General features: G+C 39.5%; 1 protein-coding gene across 4 annotated transcripts in view; it reads right to left on the bottom strand.

The window, feature by feature from the left end:
- LOC114031664 (rho GTPase-activating protein 29-like) overlaps window positions 1–23,055 on the bottom strand; it is a 125,401-nt gene that overhangs the window by 79,261 nt on the left and 23,085 nt on the right. The window contains exons 3-6 of one of the 4 annotated variants that reach the window (XM_027846812.1): window positions 14,070–14,260; window positions 4,707–4,801; window positions 687–834; window positions 432–501 (exon numbers count right to left, since the gene is read on the bottom strand). The gene's annotated coding sequence lies outside the window, so the exon portion shown is untranslated. Of the gene's footprint in view, window positions 1–431; window positions 502–686; window positions 835–4,706; window positions 4,802–13,954; window positions 14,261–23,055 lie in introns of all 4 variants that reach the window. The other 3 variants (XM_027846810.1, XM_027846813.1, XM_027846814.1) reach the window with 3 other exon arrangements.

Consider the following 23,055-nt stretch of genomic DNA (forward strand, 5'->3'; position numbering starts at 1 on the left):
CCAGACCTTACCATAGTACCTTGGACACAGAAATAATTTCTTATTAACTGACTGAATGATTATGGGAGAGTCTTGTAGATTTAGTAGACTGCTATGTCACCTGCTTGAATCAAGGTCACCAAAAGGACGAGGTCCTAGGTGCACGCAGTAAAGAAGCTTACTAAAGCCCAGTTGACTTTCCAAAGGCCAAGGTGCCCCCAAGCCACTGACAGGTACCACAACTGGAAATCATGTCCTTGTGGCAGTTAGGTGACCCAGTGAGTAGAGCAACCTGCCCTAGAATCAGGACAACCTGAGTTCAAATCTGGCCTCAGACACTTGCTAGCTGTGTGACCCTGTGTAAGTCATTTCTTAAAAAATAAATAAATAAATCAATAAAAGAAACTGTGTTCTTCTTGTCAGCGTGTTTGCTATAAGACACTCTCTCTTACCTCTGAGCTGGTGACAGTTTTGCCCAACTTGCCCCACAACCAAGGGCTCCTTTCTTGAGAAGGGAAATCCCTGAAAAAGAAGGGCAAAAAATGAAAATGAAAAAGAGGTCAAAGGCAGATCTCCACCCCATATTTCTCCCTGTCACTAGAGCCACCTCTGGCCTCATCCCTGGAGCATTTAGAGAAAACTGATGAAAAGAATGACAGGGCACAATCAAAACAAAAACTCCAGCTTCTAGGGTAGACAAAACTCACTGAGCAGGTAATTAATCTTGATTTCAAAATGGATGCAATTGAGAGACAAGGAGTCCATTCAGAACAAATGCTGGAACTGAATATGAAAGACATTTCATGTACCCCGAAACTCTGTGTTGTCCTGACCAGAGAACATAGAGAGCATAATCTGGAAAAAAATACAACAGAAGCAAAAGATTCTTGAATTATTACCAGGATGTGATATTGCTATATTTATAATGGGAGGCATTTTTAAGTAGTGGATAGATTGTTGAGCCTGGAGTTAGAAATACCTAGATTCAAATCTTGCCTCTAGTGAAGAATAAGACATACATTTTCAAACATAGCCAATGCAGCAGTTTGTTTTGTTTGGTTGCAAAGGAGGGTTGTTTTGTTTTTGGTTTTGTTTTGTAAATTTGTGAGTGGGAGAAGAGATAAAGTTAAATGATGGTAGTGCAAAAATAAATAAATAAATAAGAACATCAGTGAAGCATTTTTTTTTAAAGTGCCCAGAATAGGGGCAGCTAGGTGGCGCAGTGGATAGAGCACCAGCCCTGGAGTCAGGAGGACCTGAGTTCAAATCTGGCCTCAGACACATAATACTTACTAGCTGTGTGACTCTGGGCAAGTCACAACCCTAATTGCCTCACCAAAAAAACAAAAACAAAAGTGCCCAGAATAGAAGGAAGTTCAGAATGAAACACAGATAAGTGGAACAGCCTTGGAACTTACATATTGAATGTCAGTGATTTTCTTTCATCTCTTCTACATAAAATACTGAAGAAGCAAGAAAGCAAATGAGAATGTCAGGGAATTTTTAGAGCTGGATGGGAATTCAGTCACCCCCCCCTTCATTTGATGAATGAAGATTCCTGAGACTCAGGCACAGGTGGTACAGTACATAGAGTGTTGGAGTTGAAGTCAGGAAGACCTGAGTTCAAATTCTGACTCAGACCTTTAGCTGTGTGACCCTGGGGACAAGTCACCTAACATCTCTGTGCCACTTAACATTTCCTCACCTGTAACATGGGGATAATAATAGCAACTACCTCATAGGGTCATTGTGAGGATCAAATGAGATTACATAGGTAAGATGCTTGGCAAACTTTAAAGTGCTATATAAATACTAGCTATTATTATTAAAGGTTAAATGATTTTCACAAGGTCACACAACTAGTCAGTGGCACAAGTGGGATTCAGATTCCAAATTCTCTTTCCATAACCCCACACTGACAGCACAAGGATTTTTATGTCAATCCTTAAAGATTTTCTTTCTCTGAAAAGTTACTGTTTGATGAGTAGATCAATGTGAATCAATATTGCCTTAATGAGGCTCTTAAATGATCAGATCCTTAACTAATACTTTGAAATGTCTGTTTAGGTCAGTTAAATTTCTCTCATTTACTTTCTCTATAATCCTGTGACTTAAGTAAAGTTAATAAAGTTGATTCAGGAAAATGGTCAGCATGGGGTAGGACTAGTCAGGAGTTTGGTTTCCTCATAAAGAAACAACTGTAAGGAGGCATTCCACAGTGTCCTGCTTCCCTCTCAGAGTTTTCCTGGGAAGGTTGACAGAGCTGTAGGAAGGATGTGGAGCCTAACGACAACATTGTTAATCTCTTTCTTCATCCACTCCCTAGCACAAATATTGCTGAACCTTTTGAGAACAATGTTATTTCTAGGGACTTTAATGAGCATTTTTCTACCTGACTCTACTTATATAAGGATGGCTGCCTATGTTACAGTACCTGGAAAAACTTGACCGCCTCCCTGTGAGGACAGACATGTAACTGTTTGCCAAAACTGAAGAAAAAAATATCCATTTATAAACCTGGTACAATAAATGCTCCTTAATCTCCTTATTAGCCACTCAAGAAAGAAATAGAAAGAACTGCTAATCTTTAGTTCCTCAGATGTCTGAATGTCAAATTAAATGAGGTAATTAAATGAGCATTTTTTCTCAGTGGTCAATAGTATGCAACCTAAATTAAGAAAGGACAAAAGAGAACAGCAATAGTACACTGAGAGAGCACCATGACGTTGAGGTCTATGATCCACTTCTCTGGCTTCAGAGAACTTTACTAACATTAATGGTTTAGTTCACAGGAGAGAAGACCCCTAGAGACATGATAACCATCATCAAGTGTTTGAAGAACTGCACTGTGGAAGAGTCATTCAACTTCACAGAATCACAGCACTTAAGGGCTGGAAGGAAGTTCAGCAGCCCTCTAATCTTGCACATACAGGAAAGGAATCTCCACCACAAATGAGATGGACCTCACCACCTCTGAAGGCAGCCCATTCCCCTTTTGGACAGCTCTAATGGTTAGGACATTTGACCTCACACCAAGCCTAATCAGATTGGCTTCTTGGTCACCTCCACACATTGCTCCTGGTTCTGCCCTCTAGGGCCAAACAGACAAAGACAAATCCTCCCTCCATATGGCAAGCCTCCAGAGACTTGAAGACAGCTCCCATGTCTCCCCTGAGTCTTCCCTTCTTCAGGCTGAAAATGTCCCATTCCAACAACTGATCCTCCTTATGGACACGGCCTCAAGGCCATTCACTGTCCTGGTATCTACCCCTCTTGTTCTGCTTGGCCTCAGCAGGCAGAACTAGGAGCAATGGGATAGATGCTGGGAAGAAGAAAAATTGGGGTTAATGTCAGAAAAAACTAACAATTAGTTCCTTCCAAAAATGGAATCGACTGCCTCAGAAGGACATGGGTTCTCTCCTTCTGATTCTTTGATCATGATTCTGAATGAGGGCTGAAGGCTTGAAATTCTTGAAGTAATTAGGCTCCATGACAAATTCAGTTCAGAAAGCGTTTGAATATAATTTAATTTAATCTGGGACCAAGGTACTCTACTAAAGCATATGTACATACTACCTCTTATTACCAACTGGAAACCATCAGGCCCTACATTTCCAGAATTTGGGTTTTATCAGCCATAGAAACAGCAAAGAGGAACATAAGCAATTGGTGCTGACACATTCTTAAGGTTAAATCTTATGGAACTATAATTGATTTTATTTTGAGTCTGATTCCAGATATGACTGTCAAGAAATATTATTGAGCCAATGATCCATAACACCAGCATCCCTATTGGAGTGCCATCTGTGAACTGCAGGTGGAATTCTGCCTCAGGGAAAGCTGGGAGGGCAACTTTTGGGATGTAATGAAGAAGGACTCTCCTGACTCAATTTCCCCAGTGTGATATTTCCTTTTGAATGGAAAATATTCCCACCTGTCTAATATTTTAAGCCTGGCTGTGATATTCTGTCAATAAAATTGTTTGCCCATTTGACTCTTACCTAGAATTGACATCAAAGCAAGGGAGCATTTTTTTCCTTACTATAGCTCTATCTCTATTTTTCCTTTTATGGTAAATTTCTATAATCATGACAGGTGGTCAGTAGACCAAATCTTTATCTAATAGGATACTACTAGGACACATCTGAACAATTATAATAAGATGCTGATATGTAAAATCTAAGCTAGTTAGCCAAAATCATACTCCTTTTCATATCCTAAACAACTAAGTAGATGAGTACTTGGGCTTGTCATTTTTCTTGTACAAATCACATACGCATGTATAAGATAAGGTCCTTGAAGTATCTGAGTGTTTTTTATGAGAATGACTGGACAATGTTGCAGCAGTTTGTGGGACCAAGGTATAATGTATTATTTAGTGAGATTAAATCAGAAACATTTTCTGTTTTATATTAAAGAACTTCAGTGCAATCATTTTTCTTAAAGCAGAGAAGCTTGTGGACTCTATCTTCTGCTACACCAAAAAGAAATACAGTTTTACTTAGGTTTATTTTAATTGGGGTAGTAACACCTATGTGGAGAGTGTCAGGAAGAGCAAACATATTTTATTATAGACAACTCATTTGATACAATCTGGAATTATTATTCTGTTCCCCATTGTATTATTCCCCATCACACTTTTTTGTTACAGTGGAGTAAAATAAGCAACTTTGGGGTAAATTCATTTGTGTGGCCATTAAACTTAAGCATGAAAGTCAACTACTTACAAAAAGTGTTGTTACTTATACGCTCCTGTATAGGATTGGATCCTTAGCAGCATCTCATCCTCCTATGAGAAGTATAAGGAGCTGAAAGTAAATAACTAGAATAAAAAACAGAAGTAAACAGCTAGAGTGAAAATTTTTTGAGGAAAAAAGATCAGATGATTTTATATATATAAATATGTGTATATGTGTGTGTTTATCTATCTAATATAATAACTGGGTTCAGAATTTTTATGCCTAGTGTTAACAGGATTTTACTGAGCCAGTCTCTAATCTGAGAATGATGAAACAGCAAGCCAGAGACAAAGTACCAGTATAATCAGGTAGTGATTTAATTAATTAGTTTCATTATGAGGAACAGATTTGCAAATCGGGAATTTCCCCTATCAGAATTCCACCTTGCTGAAGTGAAGACAGATTATATACATAAATCACAAGTGGGAAGAGACAGGGGAAGGTGGATTACAAACAATCATTTCCCAAGAACTGAGTGGTTTCCCATGACAAGCCCACTAACGGAAGACAATACAACAATTCTGGAGCAATATTGTTGAAGTCTTTGGAGGTAGTTACTTAGAGGGGTACAGGACCAGAGTTCTGTGATGGGAAGAGGTTCTACAATCTTTGATTTGATTCACTTAAGGTACACAGGCACAAGAATGCAGTGATTGTGAGAGCACTGTCAAAGGTTTGGTTGATCATTTCAATAGCTCTCATTGTAAGTCTGACTCCCAAGCCAGAAAGACAGCTCTTGAGAAATCTAAATTATTAGTATATTCATTACACATATCATATTGATTAATGTGAAAATCACAATTCCCTTCACACTAGATACATCAATACCACACTGTGCTAACTTTCACAGAACAGACTATAGATAATAAAACTGAAGTTTTTCCCTTTATGGGACTTGAATCCATGGTAAAAGGTAAACTAAGTGAATGCCAATCTAAAGAAGTTAAATGGTGGTGAAATCAATGCCAATTTAAAAAGCAGTCTTAGACCTTAGCTTATATATCTACATTGGTAAACATAAAATCATAACCATAAGGGCTCATTCTAAAAGTCAGATCCTCATAGTTGTTTTTTTTTAAGTTCAGGGTCTAAATCAAGTATCTGGTTTAGATAAAGATGGACAAATGTACATTCTTTGATCTAGAGGTTCCTAATTTGATGGTCTTCATATAACTCTATTATGAATAGGATTAAAACCATAAGGTTTGAGCTAGTTTTCACCCCATAACCTAGTTATTGGCAAAACAAAATTAAAGTAACTGCATTAAATTATATTAAGATCAATTTTGCAAGAGATTTTAACACAAAGGGGATCTCTGCAAGTGACCTGAGAAGCAGATATGCTAGAAGAAGCTGTTCTGAGAACCTGCCTATTCCAGAATGCCCAAGAGAAGACCAGACAACTGCAGTACAAGACATTCTCAGAAACCAGACAGTTACTTAAGACATCTAAGCCCTAAGATGTGATGAACTGATGAAATGGGACAGGAGAAATGATTTAGTGAGAAAGACACTGACTGTTTACCATGCACTGGTGTTCTTTGTAAGGTCTGCTTGCTGCAGGGGACTGACCCCAGCAATTCCTGATAATATCTTGGTCAATCTCTCTTCTTTTTCCCCTCACACAGTTCCCATCTTGATAAAACACTTACGCCCCATTGTTAAAAACCCTTGGTGAAGTGTTTAGTACCTTTAGGTCTTGTTGTACCCTAGTGAATCAATCTGGAGATTTATAACTGTCATACCAGTTAGTGATTCATTGAAGAGACTGTCTTTCAGTGAATCAAAGTGGGGAATGAGGAAAATGAATTTTAATGCTGTATTAATATTAAAATGTAATACTGCCTTTTCTGAACCCCTCCCCTTCACCTTTCAACCTAGCTTTTAGAGAGATCTCTCATTCTAGCTGAGGGATGTGATCACATTCCTGTCTCTCCCAAGGCCTGGGCTGGGCCTTTCTGTTTACCCTGTAAATAGAAGCCAGCCTGAGCTGGTTAACACTATCAAGAGAGTTTCTTGTATCCTTGTTCCCTTCATCAAAGTTTGGAGGGACCTGGCTCACAAAGGAGAAACCAAGTGAGAATAGAGTGGTTTTCCTTGCCCAGATTGCTGGAGAATGCTGAATCTCATTATAAGGCTTTGTTCCTCAGTTGACCTCCCCCTCTCCATGATGAAGTAATCTGGAGGTGTTGAGAGCTCTTAGCCTACCTCCTCATTAAATATCCACCAATTCTCTTGTCAGGGAAGATCCCAGTAATTTGCTGTCAGGAAGACAGACCTGGGATGTTCCTTTGGCATCTTTGGTCACCAAGAGAGATCATGACCTCAATTTATTGATTATTTGCTAGCCTAGTTAATAAATTGCTTTTTCATACCCGGAACCTTGTCTCTTGGAATTTTTACCCACTATAAGTCTCATCAAAAACCAAAGGCATAGTATTTTCTAAATGAAGTAATAATTGGATGCTATTTTTCCATTTTCACACACCCTAAATATGAAACACATTAAATTACAGGGAAATCTATACTTACAGAGAGAAGATAGTTTCACAAAGATCTCATAAACTTATCCCAGCACAGAAGATACATAAAAAGAATTAATATATCACTCTCTTTACTGCTCACCTGACAAAATTTACCTTTTCTAGAAAAATGAATATTTGTAAGGATTCATTTCCTTGAAAAAAATTGTAGGCTTTCTCACTACCATTCTATTCCAATTAAAAAAAAAAAAACTTGATGCAGAATATACTTTAGTGACACACTGCAAGTCTTTACTCCACACTGTGGTAAACCCACTTGTCAGTTGTACTGAATTCTAACATAAAGTAGCACTTTTCCCTTCCTTTTGCTTAAAATAGAAATGATTGGATGGAGTAATAAAAATGACCATTTTCTGATTAGAAGGGAAGATTTCCAACCACAAATATGTATGAATTAGAGAGAATAACCAGGCATAGCAACAGTAAAATGCTCAAGAACTCCAGTACCTAGAAACAATGTGGAGCTTTTCCAGAAGTGATAAGAAAATACAGCTGTAAAGATGCTGGTGCTCTACATCACTTATCAATGAATCAGCCTAATCCTTTCAGTGCTTGGCTGTTTAAACCTCTAGGAGAAGAATTTCTACATGTAGGTGACAATAATTTTGATACCCCTACTAAATTAACCAGTATTTACTCAGTTCATTGTGATTAATGGGTATCAGTGATTGTATAAGGGTAATAGAATTAAGAACTATATATTGATAATATCCATGTATTGAGGATTAGATTGCTTTTAGTTGAATTATAGTTATAAGATTGGTTGGTTGGTGGTTGTCTTTCATTCTCAAAGAGGAAAAAAATAACACTGCAATGTCCAGGAGACGGTACAGCGTGTCTGGCTGTGGTCAAACTAATATGAGCTTAGAAGGCTCTATACTACAAGACAGGCACAAATGGTCCACATGAACATTTGGAGTGGATATGTCTCTGACTATGCACATCTCACATTTCTTTTAAGCTACTTTGGAGGGCCTGCTAGCAAAAAGGACTGCCCCCAGTGGCTTCTGTCAATGCCTTGATCAATCGCTTTATCTCTTCCCTTGCCTGCCATACTCCTCTACATCAGAGCTCCTGAGGGAACAGGTAAATGAGCCAGGATAACCTAGGCTGAGATTTCTTCTACTAGACTGACAGCCTCATCTTTCTCCAATTCCGGTTCTTATTGTTACTCCTTTCCTTTCTCCTGTCTTGTTTTTCACAAAAAGTATACAAAGTGACATATTTGATGTATTCAATGGGCATGCCATGCTAAGCAGGATATCAATTACATAAATGTTCTCGTACATATATTTGTATATACATATGTATTGTAATATTATTAAATATATTAACTTTTTAACCTATTTAAAGAATTCATGGTGTTTATTAACCTGTTTCAAGGACTTGAAGCCTTTTAACTCGGGGATTTGGGGGCTTAAGTTTTACCATATGTTTTGTACATATATCTAAGTATGTTAAATACTTGGATCTATGCCTTTCTGGAATATAACATGGAAAAGGGATGAGGGAGATTACGTATATAAAAATTTTTGTTGATTAGGATTTGATTTTTTATCTATGCTGGGAAGTTCCAGATAGAAATTCCTAACAGAGATATAGATCAGCAATTTATTTGTGACTTAGAAACTAAGTCACATGCTGCTATTGTGTGTCGGAATGGAATTGAAATCCAAGTCATCCTAGTCATGCTCTAAGACATTTGAGCCCCTTTTCTTTTAGGCCACACCAACTTCTGATTTCATATTAAAAGGTATTTTATTATTTCTATTAAATTGCCTTTAAAAACTAGGCTAAATAAAGACTAAGTGTTCTTGTTTGCTGTGGAGCCTGATATCCTCCATGGTGCTTGAACAAAACTCCTTTCTAAAACATCTAGCTTCTACTGAAGACCTCAGATGTTGGAGACACGCTACTTCTCAAAGCAGTCTTTTTAATTTGAAAATAATTCTGTTTGTTAGGATGTGATTTGAGGAAAGCCTTGGGGGTGAGGCCAGTACTGTGATTTCACTGGTATGGGGAATACTTCGTGTGGAAATTCCTTCCAACAATGTAGATTGGCAACTTGTTGAATTATAGCTTGAGAACTGTCACCTAGGCCGGCTCCTCATCTGACAGATGAGGAAATCTGTAATTTATAGTCTTAATTGCTTGGCAGTTTAAGGGATTTGCCTACAATTCCCTAGACAGGATGTATCAAAGGAGGGGCTTGAACCAAAGTGTGCTTTGGTTCTCTCCCAGAGCTCTCTCCCAAGAGCATTTACATTTAGGAAATCAGCAATAAATCGGAGCTTGAAGTATGGTTTTATTGAATGTCTAGAGACTTAAGAAAGTAATGGAGAAAATATTAATACTGCAGATTAAACTTAAAATTCTATAATTTTTTTTTTTGGCAGGAGGAGGAGGGTAGAGAGGAGTCAATTGTTACCTTTTACCAGTTGACCTCTGGCTTGATCTCAAGTTTTCCTGACACCAAGGCTTGATGTGATACTGCCTTGCATTAAGAACCCAAAATGACATTTCTATAACTTCTACTTATTGCTTCTTTTTCTGCCTCTGGACCAAGTAAAGCAAATCTGACCCTCTTTCACATGACAGCCTTTCAAATACTTGAAAATTAGGGTCAAGTCTTCTCTTCTCTGAGCTAAACATTTCCAGTCCCTCCAGCTGATGCTAGAATAGCATGGACTCAAATGCCCCTCGAGAGGGAAATAGGGGTCCCACTGTTTCAAGAGAGAAGAAGCCCAAAGAAAAGAAACCTCTGGTGTCTTGGGTAGTGGTTTTGGGAGAGAACAGGTCAGAGCCCTAATCTTTTCAGACAGTCCTTTACTGTTGTTGTGTTGTTTAGTCATTCGATTGTATTCGACTCTTCATGACCCCATGGACCACAACATTCCAGGCCCTTCTCTCCTCCCGAAGTCTGTCCAAGTTCATGTTCTATGCTTTGGTGACAGTATTTCTCTATCTCATCCTCTCCTGTCCCTTCCTCCTTTTGCCTTCAAACTTTTCCATACACTCTAGGGCCCAAAGAGGCTGATTCTAAAGTCAGAAGACCTGGGTTCAAATTTCCACTCTGACACTAACCTGGGCAACCTTGTGCAAGTCACTTAACATCTAGAGGCCTTACTTTCCTCACCTAAACAAAGAAGATGTTGCATTAGATGGCCTCTGAGCTTCCTTCCACCTTCAGAGCTATAATCTTCATGCCCAGCGCACTAATTCCTCTTTCTGTGACTTTCAAGTCGCTGCTTATCCCCTGTGCCTGGAATGAATGCACTCCCTCCTGTCCTTAATAATAGCTAACTAGCTAGTACAGAACCCTTTATGGTTTCTAAAATGCTTTACAGATGTGATAGCTTATCCTTACAACAACCCTGGAAGGTAGGTCCTGTCTGAAAAAAAATGTGGTAGAGACTTGCCCTGAGTCACACACCTAGTAAGTGTCTCAGAGAGAATCTGAACTCAGTTCTTCCTGACTACATGACCATGCTTTATTCATTGGGCCACCTAGCTCCCCTTCCCCTCTTAGAATCTTTCGTTTCTTTTCAGGCTCAACTGGAGCATCTTCTTTTACATGAAGGCTCTTAGGAGCCTCCTCACTGCCTGTGCCCCCTTCCCAAATCATTTGGTATCTGTTTCATGTATGCCCATATATATAATCAGCTTGAAAATCCCTTCTAACACTAAATTTCTATCATTTCTGTTGTTGGAGAAAGAGAAAATGAAGTATCTCTGTTTTACTGTAAATCTCTTGCCTTCTAAGGGAAGATATAGTACTGGGATTCTCCCAAAGAAGTAGCCAATACCATGCCTGCTACTTTCTCTCCTAGGACAAGGGAATTCCATTTAACTAATGACACTGCAGTTAGGTTGATCAGTGGATAGAGAGCTGGGCCTGGAGTCAGGAAGACCTGACTTCAAATCCAGCCACAGAAACTTACTAGGTTTGTGACCCTAGGCAAGACCCTTCACTTCTGTTTGCTTCAGTTTCCTGATCTGTAAAATGGGGAAAATAATAGCACCTCCCTCCTTTCTACCTGTTTGACTCTGAGCAAGTTATGTAACTTCTGTCTGCCTCAGTTTCCTGATCTGTAAAATGAGAATAATTATAGTACCTGCCTCTCCAGTTTGTTACGAGGATCAAATGAGATCATAATTGTAACACACGTAGCATAGGGCCTGGCACATAGCAAGCTCTACCAGGGGTGGGGAACCTGTGGCCTTGAGGACACGAGTGGCCTACTTAGTCCTCAAGTGAGGTCTTTTGACTAAATCCAAACTTTGTTCTGTAAAGGGCTGCACTTGAGGACCTAGCGGACCACACATGACCTGGAGGCCGCAGGTTCCCCACCCCTGCAAAAATGTTAGCTATTATTATTATTACTATTAGTATTATAACAATAATTATTGTTTAAAAGGGCTAAGCCTCAAAGGTAGGGGTCCTTAATCTTTTTAATGAACCCTTGTAGTCATTTGGTGAAGCCTATGGACCCCTTCTCAGAAAAATATTTTAAATAATTGAAATAAATTTTTGAAAAATAAAAATATATACATATATTAATTCCAAATTTAAATTAAGGATATTCCCCCCATGCAAGTTCATAGATCCCTTGAGATTTTGAAGGGGTCCAAGGAGCCCAGCTGAAGAACTCTTCCCCTGAAGAGAGAAGTGGGCTTTGCTCTCCCTCCAGGGTCATTGTGGGAAAGCACCAACAAACACCTGGCCAGTCTGCAGCCAGCAGCATTTTTGTGTCCTTTGCTGGTCTAGGGTGTGAGTTCCATCAAGGAAGGCGCCTCCCCCCCCCCCCCCCCCCGACCCCAGTGACATCCAGGCCATCATTTGGAGACAGGAATGGGCTTCCTGAGGCAGATACGACTTTGGCTTTGGAAGAATTGGACACTGAGGAAAAGGCAAAAGATAACAGGTATATTCTTAATGGACCCAGGTTTCTGCTGCCCCTGTAGCCCTAAGAGTGATGATGCAATGGGAAAGCTAGCTCCATGTGCTGGTAGAGGCCATGGGTTCCAATCCTGATTCGACCCCTTGCTATCCACGTGATCTTGGGCCCTCAGGTTGCTCCTCTGTGAAAGGAAAGGGTTGAGCAAGAAGACCCTGTCAGGTGCCTGTGGCTCCATGTGCAGCCCTTCAGGACCCCTGTTTTGGGGGAATCTAAATCCGAGAAGCTGGGGGTCAGGAGAACATGGCAGGCCCTGGGGGTGGGCCCCAGGGAATGGCTCTGTTCCTGCTTAGGAACAGCTGTGCTTTCACTTAATGAATTAAAAAACCAGGGTCTGTTTAACTAGAGAAGAATTTTCTGCAGTGCTCCACCGCTACCAGGGCCCTAAGCAAAACAGCAAAGTAAGGGGCAGCTAGGTGGTGCAGTGGATAGAGCACTGGCCCTGGATTCAGGAGGACCTGAGTTCAAATCCGATCTCGGACACATAACACTTATTAGCTGTGTGACCCTGGGCAAGTCACTTAACCCCAATTGCCTCAGCAAAAAGCAAAATAAAAAAAAAGGCAAAGTAAGAGATTTCTCTTTCTTTTTTGTTGTACTCTTTTATTGTTTTCTTCTAAGCTTAGTCCTCATTAACCAAAAGAGCATCCAAGCAAAACAAGCAACATAAAAACAACTAGGTAGAAACATATAAACATCAATCATGTGTTTGTTTTCAAAATATGTATATTAACCTAAAAAAGAAAAAAAATTATCCAGCCTGCAAAAACAAAAACAAAAAAAAAACCCCCAAAACAAAAAAACAGGGTCAGGGTGCTGTGAACCCATCTGACAAGTGTCCCATATGCAGAGATGTTCCCATACCCTGCAGTGCTGACATTTGCCCAGAACCACAGGTGCCCTTATGGAATCACTCTACTTTTGTCCACCAGCAAGATGGTTTTACTATTATCATCATCATTATTATTTATTATGTCTGCAAAATAAGCAAGTTCTCTTTGAGTATCCCTTGTGCAGAATGCTTTAGGTGGGGTGGGGAGGAATAAATGCCAACAACAGATAGGGCACAGTCCCTGCCCCCAGGAACACCTGATTAATCATAATTCCAAACAACACAGATACATTGAGAACACAGTTAGCTGAGGACACTGCTTGACACAAAGGTATGGGACAACATCCCTACCCTCAAGTGGCTTAGAGTCTGGCCGGGGAGAAACCTGCTGTGCTATTTCATATTGTGTCTCTGACTCTCTTGAAAACTTTACATACATCTGTGATAGATAACAATAGAATGCAAAATACTTCAACAGCTCCATGATTTCATTAATTAATTGATGGGGTATGGTAAATAGAGTACTGGACCTGGAGTCGGGAAGACCTGGGTTCAGACCCTTCCTTCAACATTCATTACCTCTGTTACCTTGGGCAAGGCACTGTACCTTCTTGGGCCTCAGTTTCCCCATCTGTAAAATGAGGGGGTTGGATTACATGCTTTCTGAGGTTCCTTCTATCTCTAGGTCTGTGATCATGGAATCCTATGGAGCTGTGTGCCTCAATTTCCTAATCTGTTCAATGGGGATGATAATAGCACCTACCTCACAGGGTTGTTGTAAGGATCAAATAAGATGATTTTGTAAAGTGCTTTGTAAACCTTAAAGTGCTATGGAGATGACAGCTCATATCATGATTCATGTGAATACTCCATCTAATCAGTTTAAACACAGGCTGCACTTACCTTCTCATGCAGTGCATATCTTGCCATGAGTATTCCACACAGAATCTACCTCTTGGTCTTTCCACTCTGTTGATTCCATCTGGCATTCCTTCATTTCACTAAATGACCAGCCTACCTCCTTTTTTGATCCTCTGCTTCCTGGACCATTCCCTTTAGGACACTTGAGCCCCAGTTATCTTGGGCTGCAACCACCTTCAGCCCACTGGGTGTCTTCCCATTCTCCCTGGGGTTATCCACCATTTTGATTCTTTGTGGATAGTGCCATTCCATGATCCACAGCCACACAGCATCACAGGAAGAATATTCCTATTAAAAAGATTGGGTTTTGTGTCAGGAATCAGATGGACATCTATAAGCTAAGTACTAAATAAGGAGCCTAGACAACAAGTACCCCTGGACTTCAGGGGAAGGAGAGATGCTTCGGGTGTGTGTACATCACTCACTGGGACCTCAGAGGCCATCAAGATCAACCCCCTCATTTTACAGGTAAAGAAACTGAGGTCCAGAGAGGGTACCTGATTTACACAAAGTCATGTAAATAGCTCGTGACAGAGCAGCTGACTCCAGAACAAGAACTGTCTGTAAAATGTGTATATGTGTGTGTGTGTGTGTGTATCTTTTAAAAAATCATGAACTTAACAAATATCACCCAATACAAACATTTTAATACAAAGAAAAAAGAAAAAAAGGATCGAATGTGAAACTGTGAGCTTCTATTACATCCAACTTCATTTTTTAAAGTTTAAATATAATTTAATACATCAGTAACAAAACTACATTGCTTGCCCAATGAGTTTTCTTTTTTTTTCAATACTACTCTCACTACTCAATAGTTCTACTCTCCCACTCATACAAATTATCATCTCTATTAAGATGGCTTAGCTCTACTAGTCTAGCCCTAACCTCTCTCCCATCCTCCATCTTCACATCTCCAACCACCAACAGAGTGTTACATAGAAACTAAAACTCAACATGTCCAAAACTGAACTCATTTATCTTTCTCCTCAAATCCTCCTTCTTCCTATTTTCTCTATTACTATTGAGGGCACCACCGTCCTCCCCGTCACTAAGGCTCACAACGAAGGTGTCATCTTCAATTCTTCAATCTCTATTTTTTTTAATTTGCTCTTGTTTTTCATTTTTTTTGTAAACAGTATTTTATTTTTTCCATTTACATTTAAAGATAGTTTTCAACATTCATTTTGATTTTGAGTTCCAAATTTTTTGCCCAGCCTCCCTCCCTTCCCCCCTCCCCAAGACAGTATGTAATCTAATATAGGTTATACATGTGCAATCATGTTAAGCATATTTCCACATTAGTAATGTTGTGAAGGAAGAAACATAGTAAATGGAAAATCATGAAAAAAAAACAAAAAAAAGTGAAAACAGTATGCTTCAATCAGCATTCAGACGCCATAGTTCTTTCTCTGAATGTGAATACCATTTTCTATCATGAGTCTTTTGGAGCTGTCTTGGATCACTGTATTACTGAGAAGAGCTAAGTCTATCATAGTTGATTACTGTACAATGTTGCTGTTACTGTGTACAGTGTTCTCCTGGTTCTGCTCATTTCACTCAGCATCAGTTCATACAAGTCTTTCCAGGTTTTTCTTACAGCACATTTCTTACAGCACAATAGTATTCCATTACATTCACATACCACAGCTTATTCAGCCATTCCTCAATTGATAGTCATTCCCTCAATTTCCAATTCTTTGCCACCACAAAGAGTTGCTATAAATATTTTTATACATGTAGGCCCTTTTCCCTTTTTCATGATCTCTTTAGGATACAGACCTAGCAGTGGTATTGCTGGATCAAAGGGATTGCATAGTTTTATAGCCCTTTGGGCATAGTTCCAAATTGTTCTCTAGAATGGTTGGATCAATTCACAACAACAACAATGCATTAGTGTCCCAATTTTCCCACATATTCTCCAACATTTGTCATTTTCCTTTTTTGTCATGTTAGCTAATCTGATAGGTGTGAGGTGGTACCTTAGAGTTGCTTTAATTTGCATTCCTCTAATCAATATTCTCCCTCTCTTTCACTCCTCTTATCTGTTGCCAAGGCTTGTTGATATTATCTTTATAATAAATGCTCCCTTCTCTTTATCACCCTAGTGCAAGCCTTCACCACTTCACCCCTGGACTATTGCAATAGCCTGCTGGTTGATCTTCCTGCCATAAGTCACTCCCTACACCAGTCCATTCTCAGCTGTCAAAGTGATCTTCCTAAAACTCATGTCTGACCATTTCAACCCCACTCAATCAACACCAGGGATTCCCTATTAGCTCTAGGATCAAATATAAGATCCTCTATGTTTGGCATTCAAAGACATTCCTAACCTGGCCCCCTCCACTTTTCCAGTCTTTTACACTTTCATCTCTCCTCCCCACGCCTGGAATTTTCTCCCTCCTCATCACTGTCTCTGGCTTCCTTCAATTCCCAGCTAAAATCTCATCTTCCAAAGGAATGGTTTCCTGAGCCCCCTCAATTCTAGTGTCTTCCCTTTGTTGTGTGTCTCCAATTTATCTTCTAATATAGTTTGTTTGTACAATGGTTGTTTGCTTGTTGTCTCCCTGTTAGATTGTGAGCTCTTTAAGGGCAGGGACTGGGGTTTTGTTGTTTTGTTTTTTGCCTTTCTTTGTATCCCCAGTGCTGTGCACAGTTCTTGGAAAGTGCTTAATGAGTGTTTATTGACTTACTGACAGTTAAGACAAGGTCCTTGTCCCCATGAACAGTACAGTTTAGTCAAGGAGACACAAGAAACCACAGAATAAATGCAATACAAACTAGAAGAAGAGAAGTTTTTAAAAGACACCAAGGGTAACAAATTCAGAGAAAACAAAGATAAAAATTGTGAGAAACTCAACTAAATGCAGCAGATCCATTGTAGGATCCTGAGTGATATTTATCATGGTACCTGATGCTTGGGAATAAAGTTCTGTTTGTTTGTTTTTCTGCCAGGTGTAGGTTAGATTGATGGGCAGAACTTACCTGTAACTGGCAAGGTCAAAATGAGTCAATGGGATTGAGGTGTCAGCAAAAAGCTAACGTGATCCTAAAATGCACTGTGCCTGAAAAGAGGAAGGTGCTATCCCTGCTGCAACCCTCATCAGACAATCTTTGGAGTATTGCTTTCAATTCTGGATGCCCCATTTAAGGACATTTTTGGTGTGTATGTGGTGTATGTATATTTGTGTGTGGTACATGTGGTATGGTTTATGTGATATGTGAATGTGGGGGTAGGGAGTGGGGAGGGAATGTCTGTATGTATCCCAGTGCTCCATCCTGGACTCTTTCTTTCCCTTCCTTGGGGGTCTCATTAGCTCCCATGGATTCACCTTGAGCTCTACAAAAATGGCTCCCCAATCTAATCCTCAGCTCTCTACTGAGTTCCACTTTCCTGCATTTCCAACTGCCTGTTTAACATCTCCATCTAGATATTCTGTAGGCATCTCAGACTCACCATGCCCCAAACAAAACTCATTATCTTTCTTCCTAAACCTACTCCTCATCCTATTTTCCCTATTTCTGTCCAGCACACCACCATTCTTCAGGTCTCCCAGGTTCCCTGACTTGGAGTAATTTTCAATTCTTCACACTCACTTACACTCTCTTCCCCATCACCCTGACCCTAACTGGTTTCCAAGTCTTATCGATTTCACCTCTTTAGCATTTATTGTATTTATCTGCTTCTACAAGGCAACTAGCGTATAGAGTGCCAGGAGTCAGGAAGACTACAAATTCTACTAATGCGACCACTTTGGGGAATCTTGTTATCAGCACTACTTGGGACCTAGCTCTACAATTCCCTCTGGCATTAAAATAACAATTTGTCTCCAGCCTAACTTTTCAGGATAATTATGCATTGTGCCTGACTGGTTTACTTACTGTTCTCCATAAATAATACTGCACCTCTTGCCTCCATGCATATGCTATCTTCCATGCCTGGACTGGGCTCTCTGCTTCATCTCTTCCACTTAGAATCCCCAATTCCCTCTGAGGCTCAGCTCATCTTATCTTATAGGCTCATCAATTTAGAGCTAAAAAGGACCTTGGAAGCCACTGAGTCTGAGGTTAAGTGACTTGCCTAGGGTCACACAATCAGTACATGTCAGAAATAAGACTTGAACCCAGATATTCAAGACTCCATGACCAGCCCTCTATCTCCACTACACCAGTAATGATGATGATGATGATGATGATGATTTCTGGAGAGGCATGACCAAAAGGGCAGCTGCAAACATACTTGACTCAGTTTTTAGAACACAAGCTGCTGTAGCTTGCTGGTGCAGAGAATAAAATCACATTGTAAGAAAAAACCCAGGATTTGACCTTCTTTGTTCTTCCCAGGCTTTCTCTTCTTCACTGGGCATTTCTCCTCAGTCAACTGTTCTCCTTGCTCTTGCATTCTGTTGTCTTTGTTGATAGAATATTTAAATATTCTGTCTCTGGAGAGCTAGGGGAGGAGAAGCAGATCACTCCTTGGAAGTCACCAACCATTTATTAAGCACCTATGGCATGCCAGGCACTGTGCTAAGTGCTGGGGATAAAAGGAAGGCAAAAACAGTCCTAGCTTTCAAGAAGCTCACAGCCTAATAGAGAGACAACATGCAGAAACAACTATGTGCAAACAAAGCAGATACAGGCTAAAATGGAGGTTATCTCAGAGAGAAGATACCAACAATGATGAGGATTGGGAAAGGCTTCCTGCAGAAAGTGGGATTTTAGCTGAGACCTGAAGAATGCCAGGAGGCAGAGATGAGGAAGGAGAAAGTTCCAGGTATGGGGGAGAACCAATGAAAATGCACCATCAGAGATGGAATGCCTTAGGTGAGGAACTGCAAGAAGGCCAGTGTCTCTGGATCAGACTACATGGTGGGGAGTAAGGTATAAGAAGACTGGAAAAGGAGGAAGGGGCCAGGATAATGAAGAGCTTGAAAAGCCAAACAGAGGATGCTGTATTTGATCCTGGAGACAATGGAGAGCCACCAGGCTTTATTGAATAGGGAATTAATGTGGTTGGATCTGTCATTTAAGAAGATCGCTTTGATGGTTGAGTAAAAGATACATGGAGTGGGGAGAAACTTGAGGCAGGAAAAAGAATCTATTGTTATAGTCCAGGTGTGAGGTCATGAGGGCCTGGGCCAGGGTCACGACAGTGTTACAGGAGAGAAAGAATACTATGTTTATGAAATTTTAAAATTAGAATCAATGGATTTTCGATTAAATCTGAGGAGAGAGAGAAGAAGGAGGAGGAGGAGGAGTCAGACACTTAGAATGCAAGCCTCAGTGACTGGAAGAATGGGAGCTACTGCATCAATTAAGGACCTGGGCTATTGTGGCCAGGATCTGGATCTGGATCTCTCCTCTCCTCTTCTGATGCCACTCACTTGCTATTGTTCTATATAGTCAGGGAATGTAGCTGTTGGTCTACTGGGTTTCCAAAATGGTTTTATCAACACTGCTGCATTCCAGGAAATTGCAAAATGTCTAGAGAAAACAGGGACAGCTTTCTGTAACCCCTAGAATGTTGTCAGAAATCTCTGGTTCCTTTCTCCCAACTTTTGGTCTTATCAAGAGTAAAAGCAGCGTAGCTTAGCCATACTGAGGTGGTGGCTCATAGAGATCACCACAAGAGATAAAGCAGAGTTCTCTGCCTCCAGGTGAGGAAAGAATTTCAAAATGGGAAACAGCCTAACCTTCAGCCTAGAGGCCACCTTGGGTGAGGCCTTTTGATTGAGTCCAAGTATCTTTTTTTAAATTTTGAACTTAAATACTGCCTTGTCTACCCCACCCCCAGCATTTCCATATACACAACTGAACACAGAAAGAGGCTTGTTCATTAAAATGTGAGGCTCCATTTCATACTACTTGCTTAAGACAAAAAGTATATAAGTTCCACGTTACTTTCAAAGCTATCCTGCTTATATGTGCTTTCTTCTGCTCACTTCTGCAAATTTCAAAAAATGTTTCAATGGTTCCCCATTTTTTGGTATCACTATTGCTAACTGCTACCCCCCCCAACAACCTCCCTCCCAATTAAAAATAAGATAAAAAAATTCCATTGTGAGAAATAAACACAAACAGTGGCCATGTCTAAAAATGTCTACCTCTTTTTATACCTTGAGGCCATCACTGTCATCACCTCTGGAGGTGAATAATATGCTTTCTCAAAGGTCCTTGGGTGGTGTGGGTTTGCAATTGCTTCAATCAGAATTTTTTTTTGTTTGTTTCTTGATAATTTATTTTTCAACATTCACTTCCATAAGATTTTGAGTTTTAAACTGAGTCCAAGTTTCATAGAACAAATCCTTTTATTAAGGGGATTTGTTCTGTGAAGTTTAGATTCAGTCAAAGGGCCACACTCAAGGACCTAGAGGACCACATATGGCCTTGAGGCCATAGATCCCCCACCCCTGGCCTAGGCTGTGCTTAATTAATATTAACAGACATGTTTAAAGGAGAAAGAGGGAGGGAAAATAGGGTTGCTCTGAAAATGTTTACTTCTGTGGAATTTTTCCCTAGGGGATCCCAGGGTACAATATTACACTGGGAATTCCAGGAGCCTGGTTTGTGCCTTATGGAGGCTCAGTGGAACTGCCTTGTGTGTTGGAGGAGCCAGCAGTGTTTGTGTGTATCTTATAGAAAGGGGACTGATTTGGTAGAGTCAAAGGTGTAGCATTATCTAGGGACAAAATGCAAAACTCCTCTATTGCCTCCCTACAAAACAAACAAACAAAAAAACTACACTGTAAAAAAATTTCTTTTCTCAATTGCATGTTAAAAAAATCTTTAACATTCGTTTTTCAAAATGGTGAGTTCCAAATTCTCTCCTTCCTTCCCCTCCCCTACTCCCTGAACCAGTAAGCAATTTGATATAGGTTACACATGCGTAATCATGCAAAACATATTTCTATATTTATCATGTTGTGAAAGAAAACACAAATCAAAAAACACACATACACAAATAAAGAAAGGAAAAATGGTATGCTTCAATCTGCATTCATGCTCCATCAGTTTTTTTCTCTGGAGGTTGATAGCATTTCTCATCATGAGTCCTTTGGAATTGTCTTGGATCATTGTATTGTTGAGAATAACCAAGTCATTCACCGTTGATCATCTGCAATTTTACTGTTACTGTGTACAATGTTCTTCTGGTTCTGTTTACTTCACTCCATCAGTTCACGTCTTTCCAGGTTTTTCTGAAATCATCCTACTCATTATTTCTTATAGCACAATAGTATTCCATTACAATCATATATGGCAACTTTTCAGTCATTCCGCAATTAATGGACATCCCCTAAATTTCCAATTCTTTACCACCACAAAAAGAGCTGCTACAAATATTTTTGTACAAATAACACCCTCTACTCCCATCTCTTTGGGATGCAGACATAACAGAGGTATTGCTGGATCAAAGGGGGTAGTTTTATAGCCCTTTGGATCAGTTCACAACTCCACCAACAGTGCATTAGTTTCCCAATTTTCCCACAGCTACTTCAATATTTATAATTTTTTTTCTATTCTGTCATATTAGCCTGATAGGTGTAGAGTGGTACCTCAGAATTGTTTTAATTTGCATTTCTCTGATCAATAGTGATTTAGAGTACTTCTTCATTACTATAGAGAGCTTTGATTTCTTTGTCTGAAAACTGCCTATTCATATCCTTTGATCATTTTATCAATGGGGAATGACTTGTATTCTTATAAATTTGACTCTGTTCTCTACATATTTGAGAAATGAGGCCTTTATCAGACACTTGCTGTAAAATATTTTCCTCAGCTTTCTGTTTTCCTTCTAATCTTGGTTGCATTTTGTTTGTGCAAAAACTTTTAAAATTAATATAATTAAATTTATCCATTTTACATTTTGTAATACCATCTTGTTTGGTCCTATAGTCTTCCCCTATCCATATCCATTCTTCCCATTCTGACAGGTAAACTATTACATGCTTTCCTAATGTGCTTATGCTATCAGCCTTTATGTCTAAAACATATACCCATTTTGACCTTATTTTGGTAAATTGTGTGAGATGTGGATCCATACCTAGTTTCTGCCAAACTGTTTTGTAGTTTTCCCAGCAGTTTTTGTCAAATAGTGAGTTCTTGTTTCAAAAGCTTGGATTTTGGGTTTCCCAAACACAAGAGTACTATGATCTTTTACTACTGTGTATTGTGTACCTAATCTATTCTACTGATCCACCACTCTTTTTAGCCTGTTTTGATGATTGCCGCTTTGTAATACAGTTTGAAACATCTTTCACATCTTTTTCATTAATTCCCTTGATATTCTTGACCTTTTGTTCTTCCAGGTGTTTTCTAGATCTAAAAAATAATTTTTAGTAGTTTGATTGGTATGGAACTGAATATGTAAATCAACTTAAGTGGAATTATTATTTTTATTATATTGGCTTGGCCTACCCATGAGCAATTATTTTTCCAATTTTATCTTTTGCTGCTGCTCGTGTGTGTGGGGGGGGAAGGCGCACACGCATGCACAAGTGCGTGCATTTCCCTGCATAGGGTTGTTTTGAGTTTCAAATAAAGGATTATATGCACACACATATATTTTAAAAATATATGCACAAGGTAAGAATTTTTAAGTTAGACTTGCCTATAACAAATTCCATTGTAGAATAAATTTAAAAGATGCATGGATGCATTAAAATTAAACTGAGTTTCAATTTCATTTCTACAAAGAAATCATGACAATACAAAATCTATTGTTGTTCTAGAGTTGCGTCCAACTCCTCATGACCCTATTTGGGTTTTTTTTTTTGGGCAAAGATACTGGACTAGTTTACTATTTCCTTCTCCTACTCATTTTATAGATTAGGAAACTCAGGAAAACAGAGTCAAGTGACTTGCCCAGGGTCACACAGCTAGTAAGTGTCTGAGGCTTGATTTAAACTCAGGTATTCGTGACTCCAGACTTGGCACTCTATCCACTGCACCACCTACCTGCTCACTACAAAACCTACAGAATAGTATATTGTTATCCAGAACTTTCTTTATCCAACTAGCTAAACTGTACGGCTCAGCTGAATAAATAGGTGATTTAGAAGGTTTTAAAACTCTGAGTCTACATGCCT

The sequence above is a fragment of the Vombatus ursinus genome, unplaced genomic scaffold (genome assembly GCF_900497805.2).
Source record: "Vombatus ursinus unplaced genomic scaffold, bare-nosed wombat genome assembly UNPS02015205.1, whole genome shotgun sequence".
NCBI lineage: Eukaryota > Metazoa > Chordata > Mammalia > Diprotodontia > Vombatidae > Vombatus > Vombatus ursinus.